The sequence below is a fragment of the Taurulus bubalis genome, assembly GCF_910589615.1.
Source record: "Taurulus bubalis genome assembly, chromosome: 4".
Taxonomy (NCBI): Eukaryota; Metazoa; Chordata; class Actinopteri; order Perciformes; family Cottidae; genus Taurulus; species Taurulus bubalis.
Genome location: NC_136592.1, coordinates 12,360,602 through 12,372,999, shown reverse-complemented (window position 1 = coordinate 12,372,999; position 12,398 = coordinate 12,360,602).

The window sequence follows — 12,398 nt, the reverse complement described above, 5'->3', positions numbered from 1 at the left end:
CGCGGCCCCAAATGGGCCCCAAAAAAACATGCCGGTTCCCTTGGGGCTAATTCCCCCCTTTCCTTGAATACTAGAAATGCCCCTGCGCTCATCTGATCTATTTCAGATTTGGTGGGTGTATTGCTGGGGCATATATACTTAAATTTACTTAATTCTGTACAAGAGCTTTCAATTATATGCTGCTGGATAGTTAAATTAATAATACTTAGTTTCCTCTGAAGTAGAAGTATGCAGTACATCATTTCTTTTCGGGGCCTTTTGGAAGTTATTTCGTATGGCTCGAGAACCGCCAGATAATGATCTGATCTACTTTACACTTGATGGGCGTACTGATGGAGAAGGAAAGGCAGCATCAAAGTTGGTGCAATATGGACTCACAACATGTTCAATTTTAATAAACAAACTAATAAACAAGCAATTGTGCTCTGTGCAGACACGGGGGGCGGGGCTTCAGGTTTCTGTATCCACAACTAGAAGCTGGATAAACTAACATAACACCCAAACTGTTATTCACTTCAAATAACTGCGTAAGTGATGTTGTCAACAACCCTGTAAGCATCTCTGATGCAGATAAACCTCATAGGGCTGTATTTGATTTTTGTTTGACTTATTTACTTGCTTAATCTGTTTGTTATTTTTGTTTTTTCTTTGTCAGATGCATGGTTAATGACTTCTATTCTTTCTTATTTTAAAGGATTATTTCTCGTTAACTGTAAAAATACCTAAATAAAATATAAAGTATCAAAAAAACTCACAGGGCTGTATTTTGGAGGTTCCGGTCTAGCAGCGGTTGGAGTTGAAAGACGACAAGTACGACTGGATTGTGTCACAAGTAGCCAGTTTACAAGCTAATTTTAAACCAATAAAAATCATCATCAGACGGTAGCCGTTGGGAGATTGCATACTGGCCTATAATTTCCACATCTTTCGCTCTCCACACAAACGGTTTATCTGCATTCAACCAAAGACTGCTCGAACATGATTGGTTAATGCTACTTGGACCACAAATGGATATCAGAACTTACTTTTGATCCCAAAATCTTGCCTCGTTGCCAATAGATTCCACCTATGAATGCACAATCTGTTTGTAGAGATTACTGAGGGCCGATCAATCGGCCAGCTCCAAATGTGAATGTGTTCCAAACAGCTACGCGCTTCACACGGACACGCCACCGTCAAAGCTGCAAGCAGCAATACCAGCCACGCAATCAGCCCATTTCAAATGGGCAGACATGCCAAATGTCCATTCCCTGAAGGGGCACTGCACTAGTAACAACTATATGTTAAAAAATCCAACAGTGACTTGAAGCACGAGACAGGACTTTAAAACCAACGTCCTGAACTATGACCAAATTGTTTTTGTTGACCCAACATGTCAACACACAGTGCTCAGTATTTAAACTTTGGTCACATTCCTACATGCATGTAGTAAAAAGAGGTAGCACTTCCTGTACAAATCAAACAAACACTGCCACTGAACATCAACTTGGCAGCATTTCCCAAAGGTAAAACAAAGTTGGGGTGTGGAAACTTAATTTCTAGGAGACAGTTACTGGTGGGGGTGTTGAGGATCACAGCACCTGAAAAAAAGACAATGGAGCTCTGATAAAAACAGAGAGAGAGAGAGAGAGAGAGAGAGAGAGAGAGAGATACTCTTGTTTCATTCCTTAAGCATACTCAAATCAATGCTCAGCTCGACCGTGAAGCAATAGTGACTAATTGAAGACGAGGTAAATATGATTGCTCATACATACTGAGCAGCAGCAGACAATCCCTGGATGTGTCTCCAGCCGTGGAATTGACTCTGGCAGTTAAGTGTCTCCATTCAGAACCTGAGCGAAAAGCCAGAGGAGGAAAGACTTCCTCATTCAGCGTTATTGCCATGTGCTTGACAGGCATTATCTCTCCGGAAACTACAAGTGGCATCTTTAGCTATTGAAATGCTAATTTAAAAAACACTACGGGGTGGAAAACATCAGCATATTTCTCATATTAAAGCTGGGAGGCTGGAGGACTGTGTGATATTGTAGGTATCCGACTGTGCCCGGACCTGAGGCACAGCGACAGGATCTAAATTGGCGGACAACAAACTCACCTCTCCAGTACATCCAATTCAATTTCACCAAAATGTATTGGCATAATTGCATTGGCTGAGAAGGAGAGAGAGGGACGGAAAAACAAGAAGCAGCAGAACATGAAGGGAAGGAGAGGAAGGGTGAGCAACCATCGAGATGATGAGTTCAAAGGGAGAGTGTGAGATTTAAGGGACACACAGTCCTCAAGATAAATTCATCTCTTCTTAAATTGTGTGGCAGCAAACACATTTTAACATATAGGGCTAAATGAGAACAGAATAATTACCTGTCACATTATTTGTACTCCAATCACTTTATTAATTCAACATCTTGGTGGAAAATATAATTGCTTCTGGCATTTATTTGAGTGTGGATGCAGGACCCGCTGCTCTCTGTTCTGCGGTGTAGAAGCATAATGCAATTATGCACGCTGAGAATTAACAAGTAGAGTCGTGTGAGGAAGCTTTGAATTTCGATCTCTATATGAACAGTTCTGCCAGTGTTATGCATCATGAATTATTCAAAGTTATTTGATTAGAATAAAGGTGGAGGACTTCAGTATGATTGGAACTGATTTGAGGGGAGGGAAAATTGCTCTTTGTAGCAGAACTCAACATATTCATAATACTCATTATTGAAAATCAATCCACATTTTTTAATGCACCCATGACCCCTCCTAAACTCGCACACACACACACACACACACACACACACACACACACACACACACACACACACACACACACACACACACACACAGCTGTAAGGTACTGTATGTATGCTTGATTGCATTCGTGCTAACATGTTTGTATATGCCATTGCCATCATTTAACTACTCAGCTGAGGTTTCAGTACAGTTAGGGAACTGAGAGGGTATCTTGTGTGTTTGTGTTGCCAAACAGATGTGTGTGACTGAGAAGGAGAGGGAGCAGGTATATATTTATGGTCCACTCATTGATTTCCCTGTTGTCTTCAGTTGGTCAAAGCACCACTATAAAAAGGAGATCAATGTGTTTTTTTGTGTGATGGCAGATTTCAACCAACTGAATACCCCTGCGCTCTTTCCAAGACTGAGATAATGTGAGCCGCTGAGTGCAAAACAATGGTAACGCCGTCAGCCTCGCTTCGAGGCCATCCATACCATAACAATACTAGTGCCACGGTTGGCACTATACACTGTTCCTGCTAAAGCTAGTGTTTGGTTTAGGAAAAGGAAATAAAGAGAACCAAAAAAAAGGTGTACTGTCATTTTTTCCTCAGATTCCATCTCTTCACATTTGGATGCAATTTAAAACATCAGCAGCAGCTTAATTCACATCAAATGCAATAGAGTCATATACCATGATGATGAATCCTGAATTCAAATCTCTGATGCTGAAGTTTTAGGCAACTCCATCATCAGAAAACCACTGATGTTGCCAAACCAATGTTACAGTATTGCTCTAAACCACATTAGCACAAAATCAATAACAACACAGGGGCGGTTTATGTTGCAGCTCGGAAGAGCCGACTACAGGTTGCAGGTATAGGAGGTTAAGTCAGCGGATACAGAATGGGGGCAGGGGGACGCCGAGCGTTTCCCCCGAGGAGTGTTGACAAATCTCCAGATATTGATTGGATGCAGGAGCATCTGGACACATACGTCCAAACTGATCCCTCAAAGCTCGATGAGACACTGAACTGCTGAAGAAGAAGCTGGAGGGGTGCTATGACAAAGACATATGTACTGCAAAGAGAAAGAGTGTGTCTCTCTGACAGATTGTGGCTATTGGTTTACTGTACACAGCAATATGCAGCATTGGATCACTGAGGATTTATGTCTGTGAGGGTGTTTGGTTGTAGCAACAATATACAGTCTATGGTTGTGAACCCTGTATGTGTGTGTGTGTGTGTGTGTGTGTGTGTGTGTGTGTGTGTGTGTGTGTGTGTGTGTGTGTGTGTGTGTGTGTGTGTGTGTGTGTGTGCATCTAGGCAGTGAGATCTGTGTGTATTGACATGGTAAAGAAACTGCACCTCCGTCAGCAATACTCACCAAGATAGTCAATCATCGTTCCGACTACTTGCATGCTCACTTCCTCTGGGGTTCAGTACACACGCACGCACGTACGCACGTACGCACGCACGCACACACGCACGCACGCACGCACGCACACACGCACGCACGCACGCACGCACACACAGCTGGGTGAGCAGAATGAACCATTTAGCAGTAGATATTTCTCTCAAGAGTTAAAAAAGAGTGAACATTACCTTCAACTCCAAATTAATGATAATGTTGTAAACGTGCTAGATTTGTAAATAAGCAACTGTTTGCTAACAGGTTCATCAAATCAACTTAAAAGGTGATGACATGTCAATGTTGTGTTCACGACTTGTTTCTGCTTCCTTACAAAGGTCAACAAATCAGTTACCGCAGGTTTAAAAATATTCTTTCTTTCCTTATGACCGCGTTAAAAAAACTGTTTGTAGAAAACAATTACAATGGTAAGCTGCTACTGACTATAGATGAATGAGAATAAATAATTGTTCTTATATAATGAAATATACAGTTTTAATATTATAAATAATAAGAGTTTATAGACAAAAAGATCAACTATGTACCATCGTACAAAAGAAGTACAAAATGTTCTCTGACATAGTGAAGTTACTTATGGGTCTCTGGCAGACCTCAAACAGAAATAATGCAACATTGTATACAGTATATCATCTGAAACATGTCATCAGTTCCCAATCATCAACAATTAGGCAAAGGCTATGGACACTGGAATAAGAGCGATTTTTTCATTTCTTTTTTATTATTATTTGTATGTACCTTTTGTAAAACTTTGAAATAATATGAAAAAGGTGTAAATTACATCATGGAGGATTTGAGGTGAACTTTTGCTGCAGTGACTACAAATGACCATCAGGTGGCAATGTTTTTCTTTCCTGTGGACTGAGATGATCTTTGTGTTTCCACATTGTGAGTGTGTGTGTGTGTGTGTGTGTGTGTGTGTGTGTGTGTGTGTGTGTGTGTGTGTGTGTGTGTGTATGTGTGTGTGTGTGTGTGTGTGTGTGTGTGTGCGTGCGTGTGTGTTTCATCATCCATACATTACCAAGTATGTAGACCAATAGCACTGCGATTTAGGAACAACAAAGGCCATCGTAAAGAGTCCCTGAAATGTCTGCAAAGATTCGGTGCAAAGATTCATAATAAGATGGAGTCCGTAAAATTATTTTTCGGCAAAAAATTAAATTATAAAGTTGCTACATTTTCTATAGCAATGACCATAAAGTATATGGCATACAATACTATTATAGTGTATGTTATAAATGTACTCTCTGCCCTCTTGATTCCATTCTGAGCTGTGATTCAGTTACTGTTACACTCTTTATACTAATAGATCCCTCTGGTGAGCTCATGGTATTTTATGGTCACCTATTGATTGTGCGATTAGCAGCCCAGCGGGGTCCACCCACTTCATGTCCGGTTAGAGTAACGATTATTGAGTGAGCTGTCAATGGTTAAGAAGGACCAGAGGAACATGGTGGAGGTGGGTGAGGGTAGCAGCGGTGACCACCTTGACCTTCACCTCGCCTCCACACAAGCCCACTGATTTGATAAGACGAAGCAGCAACCATGGCGACCTCCACCTGTGACCCCACCATCCACTCATCTCTCCACCCTCTCGACTCTTCATCACAGGACATTTGTAAATTGGCCCTATGTTTCAGCACAGAAGTAGGACCATCCATTAGCCCACTAGCCTTTATCCTGCGGGTGATGATGCAATTTGAGAGCAATGCAATCATTCCACATGATCCAATCTTAGAGTACAACAACTGGATTAAAGTGGACCCTCAAGCCAGTCCTCATCTTTATTTGTTTCTATTGTCAATGAAACAAGTTCAGCAGCTTCATATTTGTGTGTTTGTGGTCCTGAAGCTTCAAAGACCTTGTATACATGAAAACAAAGAAGTGTTTTCTTCTTCAGTTGGGAAACAGAGGGTTAAAAAAAATTGAGATCTGGTACTATACTTTGCTTCAATAGCAGACACCTTAAAAGTAGATGTGAAACATAGGAATTTAAAGTTATTAATGGAGTACACTTACACCATTTGCTCAATTGACTCAACTTTAAAATACAGGTGAAAAAATATCTAAATATAAACCTAACAAATCTAATACATGTGGCCACGTTTGATAGAGGATTAAGGATCTGTTTGTTGGACGCTTGTTTCACAGAATTTCGTAAAGCAGATGAATTCTCCTGGGACTCCTGAGAGGGCAGAAGAATAATGGAGGGTACATTTGAGAGGATTATAGTGACCACAGAGGTTTGGAGCGAGAAGAATATTAGAGCAGTGAACATTAGTGACCACATATTGAGCCAAGAAATAAGCAACGCAGGCTCCTTAAGATTGTATTACCACAAGCTAAAATGTCCGTAAACTGTTGATACACACACTTCCAGACAATTAACACAGTATTACTACGGTACATGAACTGCAGATTCAAGGTGAACCAAAGGGAAGAGAGTTCAAACGAGACACACTGCAGACACTGCAACTTCAACCTTTCAATCGTTAATGTATTTTGTATTTATTTAACACCGCTATCTACATAAGCATTCTAATCTTGTTGCTGATGAGGCTAATTTGAATTTTAAGTCACAAAATATTCTAAGCTCAAAGGTCCCCTTATTTGCTTTTGGAGCTTACAAACATACATTATCTAATGGTCTTCATTCAAGTTTCCAACTAGAAAAAAAGACCTTTGGTAGCATATTGTTAGCAATCTGTTGCCAAACTGCACATCGAGCAGTTACAGAGCATCATTATATATATATATATATATATATATATATATATATATATATATATATATATATATATATATATATATATATATATATATATATATATATATAACTTTCAATAGAGCTTGAGGTATTAGTATTCGTTGGCTGTGGACAAAACATGTTATTGTGGCTCTTTGGAGGAGACATAGCTATAATACACACAATTTAAATCACTTCCTGGCTGTGTTCAGACACCCTATAACATAATTAACCATTTTCCTGAATAAGAGCATCACACCCCACTCCCACCCATCTCTATCCAGTTACTTCCTTTTCAACTGCCCAGGGGACAGCTGGGCAAACACTGACCCATATCTGCCTCTTTCTCCGTGACCCCTTAAGCTCACCTCACCCCCAACTGCTCCCCATTTAAGCCTCCCTGCTCCCTGTGCTGGCTGCTTCGTTCAAGCGGCCCACCTCGCCGGCCAAGCAACTGGACCTGATGCCCACCCAGGCCTGCAGTCCCTCAGCGGGTGGCTTAGGAATTCACAACACTTAAGAGTTTGGGCAAATACAGAAGGTTGCTTCCAAACAAGGAGCAGGGGCAACGTCTTTCTTTCTTTCTTTCTTTCTTTCTTTACTACATGCACATAGATGAATATGTAAACTTATATTCCTTTGTTTTCTTGTAGCGCTGTTAGGCATCTTTTCTTTCTCTTCTCTGTTTTAAACTGTCTCTTTCTCTCTCTCTCTCTCTCTCTCTCTCTCTCCCTCTCAAACACACACACACATACACACACAAATGAAAACAAAACATGTTCTCACAATCAATACAATGGTCCAATCTTGTAGCCAAAGAGACAAATAACACATTACGAGTAGAATATTTGCAGTGAGATTAATTTAAGTAGCTGAACGTGATATCTATTTACTTTAGTGGCAAACATTCAACTGTTGTTGAATGTCAAAACAATTTGATCTTGGTTAACTTTCCTAATTGATCATTCTACATATTCATTTTGTTGATTTGATTTTCATCCAAATGATATTCCTCATGACTGCCTTGAATCGTTTTACATTCAGTTCAACATAAGTTTCATTCCTCCCTTGTGAGACTTTCTGCTCTGATGCCCTGCCAGCAGTCAGCCTCAACCAGCATGCCAACCAGCTGATCTGAGGCCAGATCTGTTGCTCTATACAAACACATTTCTCCATTGTAGCAGCACTACTAGAGGGATATGTTGCTGCCTGTGACCCATCTTCAGCTCACCTTATGTATTTCCATCCTCCCAGTTTATGATGGGAGGTAGATTTCTGCTCTCATCATAGCAACTGCTAGAGTCACTCCAGTCCCCGGTGTGTGGCCACGCCCTGGGGTCTAATTAATACAACACACTGTGCATCCATATGGCTCTGTGTGATTAAACAGATAGAGAGGGGAGGGGAGATACAGGGGGAGAAAGACAGCACAGGAAGGGGTGGGGGTCCACTCTGTTTCCTTCCTTGATGGATAAGACTACATTGCTGCATTAGCTGTTTCCCTCTGCCTGCAACAACTGTACTCTGTTCAGGGCAGTGAAACAGGAAGCCGACCTTGGCACAAAGCAGCGTGATTAAACCCTGAAAAATCTATACGTAAAATGTTTGAGTCAATCCAAGAGATAATGAATACCATATTTTTGTTCATGTCACTTGCCATGAAACAACGCTTCCTCAAAGCCAAATACAAGTGTTGTAACAAAGCCCTGACCCTTCTGTTGGAACAAAGCCCTGTTTGCAGACCACAATCCCCCAGTGGTTTTCCTCCTGAGTATGGATTAGAGATAGGTGAGGACTGGGGGTAATGGAGAGGGACAGACCTGGGGCAACAAGCAGCAAGATAACGTGTAGACCAGGCAGGAGAGGAAGAAAAAGCAGAATAAGTGAGAGAATGTGTTAAGGGGGACCAGGAATCTAGACTGTTGTAGTAAGTGTTAAACGCTGCCTCACCTTCCACCACCCTACACTTTTTCACGTGTGGTATCTAGCCATACATGCTTGTCCACCCCATACGTAACATGTGCTAATTAGCTCTAAATACGAACCGCTGAGGCTGATGTAAATAGTTTTTCAGGTATTTGGTGATAGACCAAAAATATTGGTTTATTTTGACTCGATGATGGCCAAAGTTTTTACAATTCATCCTCTAAGGATCATGAACGTCTGAACCGGATTTCACATCAATCCAACCAATAGTAGTTGGGACATTTAATTCAAAATAAACTGGTCACAGATCATTTTTCATGGCTACTACTTTGTACAAAGACATATTCTTTCGCAAAACTGTTGACAGAATGTTTAGGGCTGATGTGGAATCACAAAGTGCCTGAGGGCCCTCTCATTGAGACTGCAATTAAGCAGACTTTCTTGAGGGAATATCCCACAATTAATGGTGCTCCAATGTTGAAAATGTTGGCAGGGGAAATGAAAAAAAACAGTCCTGCAAGCACCACAAATGAAATCCCATTAACCTCAACAGAAATCTTTATGCTTGTATCTGCATGGCTAGGTACCACTCGATGTGCGAAATGTTATTTTTTTTTTTACTTCAAAGCATATTAACCCCCTTTTTGGATTTTTCATCCTGACACCTATTGCCATTTGTTGCCATCTCCAGCATCCTTCAATCCTCTCTTTTCCCAAAGCCACTCAACATCTCCATCCCTCACTCCCTTTGTCCCACCCGCCATCCTTTCTTTGTCCTGCTCCACTGCCGTTGTGCGCACAGGGGATGCATATCTCTGCCGCTCCTCCTTCCCCGACGCTCTACAACACTCCCCCCACACTTCTTTCTTGAGGGCGCGTGGGTGCGTTGTACGTGTTAACCGGTGGTGTTTGAGTGACAAATGAAGAGAAACTTGATGGGTGGGAGGGCTGTGTCATATATGATGACTGCATATCTCTGCATATGAGTGTGAGGCATACACTCTGCCATTGAAAGGGCCAACCAATGTATCTCTCAAATACATATACATGTGTTATAGGGGCAGCTATACAGCATGCATGGTCGGCTCCTGCAGAACGATTCCCCTGGCACCCATTGCAATCACATCAGCCCTCCTTTTTTCAGAAACAGTCACTCCATTAATGCTTTCAGTGCCACGTCTCCTGTGGCCTCAGCATGTTAATGCCCACATTCTCCATCAGTCACCCTCCACCACATGACACTCCATCTTAAACCGGAGTCACAGGGAAGAGAGAAGTGGCAGAAATAACATTGTATTTTTCAACCACGGCGTCACACAAGTGGTTATAACCACATACCACCGCTATGAATCAGATTGCTTGATTTGAGCTACCCGTTTTACAGTTTACTGTTCTCATCCGCATCGTTTTCAATCCCAGCAGGAAGCTGTTCGCCAAAAAAACTATCCATTGTACACTACCTGCCCAGCACCAGGCGGCAGACAGAGACATAGCGACTAGCTGGTGAACAGAGTGGAGCATTTAGCTGCTAAAGAGACAAATATGTCCATGAGGTAGAGACTGTCAGCACCCGATCCTTCCACACCTGCCCGATCTATCCTGCACATGTGCGGGAGAATCTACCCAGCATGCCTTGCAGGAAGACCCTACCTTGCCTCTAATCTAACAGACAGCCAAACGCTAACGTTAGCCTAGCTATGATGTTAATCAGCGCTTCGCATTAGACTGACCGGGAGGAGAGACTCAACAGCTCACGCGTTTGTACCCGTAGTCCGAAGGAAGAACGACAGAGCTAAAAGAGAGTGGATATTTGGACTTACATTTGACCAGAAATACAACTGATAATGTTGCTCAGTAACAGCGGGATGTGTAAATAAGCAACTGTTTTCCCCCAGATTTTTCATATTAACCAAAACAAATGTATAATAGGTCAGTGTTGTGTTCACAACTTATTTCTGCTGCCCCCAAGTGGCCAACAAAAATCAGCTAATGCAGGTTCAATTTCAGACCTGGTTGATTGCACCTGTTGAAGACCAGTGGATTTCATTAATAGTTATCAAAGTATTTAAAATGACACTTGTATTGGATCCTCTGAAGAACTTGTCAACATGGTCATTGTGTGTGGGAATGCAACTGAACCCTGTGACCACAACACCATTTTTAAAATAAGTTTGATACAATTAACAATATTATAATTTGAAGTTGATTTTGATGATAAGACTTTATATAAGTTGTTGGAAGAAAACATGTATTTACTCTTAATCAATTACTGTTTCACGGTTATATTGATAATCATATGTTCTGTTTATTAATCATTTACTGTGTAAAGGCTTGTGGCTTCTCATTTGACCTACTTTCATGTTAAAACATACATATGCTTTTCAAGTGACCTTCTGAGACTGGGGATGCCTACATGCCTCTGTTTGAAGAACATGGTGTTCCTTGTTATCATATAACCATGCCGATGCAAGGTCTGTAATTGTGTCATTAATGTATTAAGAGGAAACTCTCTGCTCATTCATTGAGCAGTCCAGGATACGCAGATGACAAATCATGTTGTGTAATTCTTCTCTGCTCTTTCTTTGCAAAGAATAAATGTCCTGATCAATGATTTTACCACCAGGTGTCGAGTACACTTTTCTATCAAAAGCAATTTTACATTTTGAAAGACTAACCAAACATATCTACTCCCCCCCCCCCCCCTCCCACACACACACACACACACACACACACAAACAGAGGATAGAACTTCAAAAAGAAACAGGAGCTGACAAGACGGTTTTGATTATTTGCGACGTGAGAGCAGAGATGTCACCTGGGAAGTGTGTTACGGCTGGGAAATCTGGAAACAGTAAAAAGAAAAAAAGAAGAAGAAAAAGAAAAAAAAAACATCAGAGGTTGGCGGGTATGAAAGTTGGCTTGTGTGACCTCTGGCCTCCCTCCCTCTTAGCTACTCCCTTAGAGCCGCTAAAAGGCGTGCGGTGTGAGAAGCCAGAAGACAGCTGCAGCCCCCCTTCTCCTCCTCTGTGCTCTCTCTGGGAAACTGAGGTCCCCTTTCTCAATTCACTTTAAATGCTGTGGGGTCAGGAAGAGCCGGGGCCCAGTTGAGGTGGTCCAGCCAGGGATAGAGTTTCACTGCTTTACAACAGCCAGTCTGGACTGTTTTGTATGTCTGTGAGTGGGAAAGAAAAGGGAGCTGCTGTTGTCTCTTTATTAAGACCACAAATAAAGAAAGCTGTAGTTATCACAGACACCTTTCCTCCACCACATCAATCTTCCACACACCTCTCATCCCACTCAAATGCACATATTTGTTTTTATATGCACATGCTGTGCATGTGCATATAAAAACATGGTCAATGTTGCACAGCAGCTACAGTTGCTATATTGGAAAAGAGAGAAAACTTTAACAAGCAGCACTGAAGTCTGTCGAGAATAACACCCCAGCAACATATACAAAAAGCTGTTTTTAAATCTGATGTTCACGTGAATAAAGTTTTCGGAAACCGCTTTCTTCACGACACCGAAACAGAAACACAGTCCTGAACAGAGAGACAGAGATCAGCTTTGAAATGTC